This window comes from Emys orbicularis, chromosome 15, assembly GCF_028017835.1.
Source record: "Emys orbicularis isolate rEmyOrb1 chromosome 15, rEmyOrb1.hap1, whole genome shotgun sequence".
NCBI lineage: Eukaryota > Metazoa > Chordata > Testudines > Emydidae > Emys > Emys orbicularis.
This window is the reverse complement of record NC_088697.1, coordinates 14684024-14689023: the sequence shown is the minus strand read 5'-3', so window position 1 is coordinate 14689023 and position 5000 is coordinate 14684024. Positions and strand designations below refer to the sequence as shown.

Genomic DNA, 5000 nt, shown 5'->3' with positions numbered 1-5000 from the left:
AATTTCAGCCCGCTTCCTCCGGGTTGACCTGGTGGCCGAGCATCTCACCGTCCCCGGACGCAGCGAGGGACTGCCTCCCGGCCGTCAGGATCGGGCCCCTGGAAGTCTGGGTGGGGTGCGGGGGGGGGGGGGGAATTGCCCGACGCCTCCGAGGAGCGCTACCGGGGCGGGCCGGGCCCCCCCTGCTCGAAAAGGAAAAGAAGGATCGGGCCCACGAGAGACAGGGACCCGGCCGCCAGGCAGGCCGACCTGGGTTCACCGTCCCCGGCCGCAGCGAGGGACTGCCTCCCGGCTGACTGGATCGGGCCCCTGGAAGTCTGGAAAAAGTTTAACCCGACGCCTCCGAGGAGGGGGCGCCCAGGGAAGGAGGGAGAACCGGGTTGACCTGGCAAAGCGGCCACCAGGTATACCAGTTAAAACCTATGGGTTGACCCGGTGGCCGGAAAGCATACCGGCCAGCCAGGTGAACCCCGTTCGATTCCACGGGTTGACCTGGTGCCCGGGAGGGGACTCGGACGGTTCCCCCCGGGGTACGCCTTCCTCGGCCCGAAGGAACAGGGTGCGAACCAGGCGCGGGGGCGGGGCGGGGAACCGCTGGAACCGCTGGGGGACGGGGGACGGGGAGGGGGGGAATGGATCGGGCCTGCCGGGACCCGGCCGCCAGGCAAGCCGCCCCGGGCTCACCCTCCCTGGCCGCAGCGAGGGACTGCCCCCCCCCCCACCCCCGGCTGACAGGATCGGGCCCGCTGGAAGTCCGGGAAAATATTTTTCCCGACGCCGGAGGGAGGGGGGGGGGGAGGGGAAGGGGCTCTGACGGGCCAGCCCGGGCCCCGGAGCTTGAAAAGGAAAAAAAAGGATCGGGCCCGCGAGAGACGGGGGCCCTGCCGCACGGGGCAGTCCGACCGGGGCTCGCCGTGCGGCAGGCCCGGGCGCCGGCAGGGGAAAGCGGGCGAGGAGGCGCGGAGCCGGGTGCCTACGGCCATACCGGACCGAACGCCCCCGATCCCGTCCGATCTCGGAAGGTAAACCGTCCCGGGCCTGGCTAGTACTTGGATGGGTGACCGCCTGGGAATCCCAGGTGCCGTAGGCAGCTTTTCCCGGTCCGAGCCAGCTCTCTCTCCTTTTTCTGGGGAGGAAGGAGAAGGGGGGGGGGGGCGGGCCAGAAAGCCCCTCGTCGCTCCTGCCGAGTCGGAGGTCGCGGCCGCAGGTCACGGGTCGGGGCGCCTGGGGTCCGGCTCCCCCCAACACCCACCCGGCTTCCTCCGCGGAGGACCCCCGGCCACCGAAGCCGCTGGGGGAGACCCCGGGCATGGGGCGGACTGGCCCGGCCCCTCCCGGCCCCCCTGCGCCCGGCCGCCGGCCCGCGGGACCGCCCCGAATCCCCCCGCGGCCACCCAGGCGAGGCCTGGCCTGGAGGGCCCCACGGCGGGTGTCAGGCTCCCCGCCGCTTGCCCCACCGGGGACCCACGGCCACCGAAGCCGCTGGGGGGAGACCCCGGGCATGGGGCGGACTGGCGCGGCCCCTCCCGGCCCCCCTGCGCCCGGCCGCCGGCCCGCGGGACCGCCCCGAATCCCCCCGCGGCCACCCAGGCGAGGCCTGGCCTGGAGGGCCCCACGGCGGGTGTCAGGCTCCCCGCCGCTTGCCCCACCGGGGACCCACGGCCACCGAAGCCGCTGGGGGAGACCCCGGGCATGGGGCGGACTGGCCCGGCCCCTCCCGGCCCCCCTGCGCCCGGCCGCCGGCCCGCGGGACCGCCCCGAATCCCCCCCCGGCCACCCAGGCGAGGCCTGGCCTGGAGGGCCCCACGGCGGGTGTCAGGCTCCCCGCCGCTTGCCCCACCGGGGACCCACGGCCACCGAAGCCGCTGGGGGAGACCCCGGGCATGCGGCGGACTGGCCCGGACCCTCCCGGCCCCGCTGCGCCCGGCCGCCGGCCCGCGGGCCCGACCCGAATCCCCCCGCGGCCACCCAGGCGAGGCCTGGCCTGGAGGGCCCCACGGCGGGTCTGCAGCTCCCCCCGGGCTTCCTCCCCCGAGGACCCACGCCCCCCCTGAGCCGCAGGGGGAGACCCCGGGCCCGGGGCGGACTCGCTCGGGCCCCCCCCCTGCGCCCGGCCGCCGGCCCGCGGGACCGCCCCCGAATCCCCCCGCGGCCAGGCAGGAGAGGCCTGGCCTGGATGCCACGGAGGACCCGCGGCCCCCAAAGCCGCAGGAGGCGCCCCCGGCCCCGGGGCCGGTAAGCCCCGTGTCGCTCCCCCCCCCCTCACCCCCCCACCCCCCCCGCGCCTCGCTGCCGGGCACCGGGCACCGCCCCAGAGTCAGCCGCAGCCGGCCGGCCTGAGAGCTGCCCTCCTGTGTGAGACTACGTTGATACTAACCGGCCATCAGGCAGGTCAACCCCATTGCTAGACCTGGGTGGACCTGGTGGCCGAGCGGGGACTTAGGAAATTTTCCAGCCTTTTCCCGGGGCGTGACCTGTTGTCCCGGTGGGGACTTTGAAAATTTTACAGCCGCTTCCCGGGGCTTGACCGGTTGTCCTGAAGGCCCCCCACCCCCACCCCCACCCCCGGGCTCCTGCTCCCCTCTCCCCAGCCTCGGTGCTCCGCTCCCAGCCTCGGAGGCTGCCTCTCTGCGGCGGCTGCATCGCGTCCGAGGACGCTCACCCTCCGGAGGCTGGCTGTAAAGCCTGACACCCACCACCGCCGCCGCCCCGACTCTCCGAGGGGCGACTCTGAGGCCTCCCCCCACCCCCGGACCACCCTGGAGACGACTGCTAAGCCCCCACCCCCGGCCAGTCTAGGGGAAGACTGCTAAGCCTCTCCCCCCCCTGCCCCACCCACCCACACTGTCTGGGGGATGACTATTAAGCCTCCCCCCCGCCCAGCCTGGGGGAAGACTGTTAAGCCTCCCCCCCACCCACCCACCCACACTGTCTGGGGGACGACTATTAAGCTTTCCCCCCCGGAGCGCCCGGGGCACGACTATTAAGCCTCCCCCGGACTGCCCGGGGGACGACTGCGAAGCCTCCCGCTCAGCCTGGGGGAAGACTGTTAAGCCTCCCCCCCACCCACCCTGTCTGGGGGACGACTATTAAGCTTTCCCCTCCGGAGCGCCCGGGGGACGACTATTAAGCCTCCCCCGGACTGCCCGGGGGATGACTGCGAAGCCTCCCGCTTTGCCTGGGGGAAGACTGTTAAGCCTCCCCCCCCACCCACCCACCCACACTGTCTGGGGGACGACTGTTAAGCTTTCCCCCCCGGAGCGCCCGGGGGACGACTATTAAGCCTCCCCCGGACTGCCCGGGGGACGACTGCGAAGCCTCCCGCTCAGCCTGGGGGAAGACTGTTAAGCCTCCCCCCCACCCACCCACCCACACTGTCTGGGGGACGACTATTAAGCTTTCCCCCCCGGAGCGCCCGGGGGACGACTATTAAGCCTTCCCCCGGACTGCCCGGGGGACGACTGCGAAGCCTCCCGCTCAGCCTGGGGGAAGACTGTTAAGCCTCCCCCCCACCCACCCTGTCTGGGGGACGACTATTAAGCTTTCCCCTCCGGAGCGCCCGGGGGACGACTATTAAGCCTCCCCCGGACTGCCCGGGGGATGACTGCGAAGCCTCCCGCTTTGCCTGGGGGAAGACTGTTAAGCCTCCCCCCCCACCCACCCACCCACACTGTCTGGGGGACGACTGTTAAGCTTTCCCCCCCGGAGCGCCCGGGGGACGACTATTAAGCCTCCCCCGGACTGCCCGGGGGACGACTGCGAAGCCTCCCGCTCAGCCTGGGGGAAGACTGTTAAGCCTCCCCCCCCCCCACCCACCCACACTGTCCGGGGGACGACTATTAAGCTTTCCCCCCCGGAGCGCCCGGGGGACGACTATTAAGCCTTCCCCCGGACTGCCCGGGGGACGACTGCGAAGCCTCCCGCTCAGCCTGGGGGAAGACTGTTAAGCCTCCCCCCCACCCACCCTGTCTGGGGGACGACTATTAAGCTTTCCCCTCCGGAGCGCCCGGGGGACGACTATTAAGCCTTCCCCCGGACTGCCCGGGGGACGACTATTAAGCCTCCCCCGGACCTGCTCCATCTCGACTATTAAGCCCCCCTCTGTGGTCCTCAGGACCACTGCCGCGCGGCCCGCGGAGTGGGGTGACACCCGGGCCGCACAGCAAACCGGCCACCAGGTCAACCCATTGAATCCAATGGGTTGACCTGGTGGCCGGAAATCAAACCGGCCACCAGGTCAACCCATTAGATTCAGTGGGTTGACCTGGTGGCCGAGCGGGGACTTAGAAAATTTTACAGCCGCTTCCCCGGGGGTTGACCTGTTGTCCCGGTGGGGACTTTGAAATTTTTACAGCCGCTTCCCCGGGGGTTGACCGGTTGTCCTGAAGGCCCCCCACCCCACCCCCTCCCGGGCTCCTGCTCCCCTCTCCCCAGTCTCGGTGCTCCGCTCCCAGCCTCGGAGGCTGCCTCTCTGCGGCGGCTGCATCGCGTCCGAGGACGCTCACCCTCCGGAGGCTGGCTGTAAAGCCTGACACCCACCGCCGCCGCCGACCCGACTCTCCGAGGGACGACTCTGAGGCCTCCCCCCACCCCCGGACCACCCTGGAGACGACTGCTAAGCCTCCCCCACCGGACCGCCCGAGGGAAGACTGCTACGCCTCCCGCCAGCCCTTCCCCGCCCAGCCTAGGGGAAGACCGCTAAGCCTCCCCCCCCGCACAGTGTCTGGGGGACGACTATTAAGCCTTCCCCCCCCCCCGGAGCGCCCGGGGGACGACTATTAAGCCTTCCCCCGGACTGCCCGGGGGACGACTGCGAAGCCTCCCGCTCAGCCTGGGGGAAGACTGTTAAGCCTCCCCCCCACCCACCCTGTCTGGGGGACGACTATTAAGCTTTCCCCCCCGGAGCGCCCGGGGGACGACTATTAAGCCTTCCCCCGGACTGCCCGGGGGACGACTGCGAAGCCTCCCGCTCAGCCTGGGGGAAGACTGTTAAGCCTCCC

At 71.6% G+C, this 5000-nt stretch overlaps 1 non-coding gene across 1 annotated transcript; it reads left to right on the top strand.

Annotated features, from left to right (window-relative positions):
• The first annotated feature begins 971 nt into the window (after window positions 1-971).
• On the top strand, window positions 972-1090 carry LOC135889591 (5S ribosomal RNA). The gene has a single exon (XR_010561936.1). It is a non-coding gene; the product is annotated as a 5S ribosomal RNA (ribosomal RNA).
• Window positions 1091-5000: the final 3910 nt, after the last annotated feature.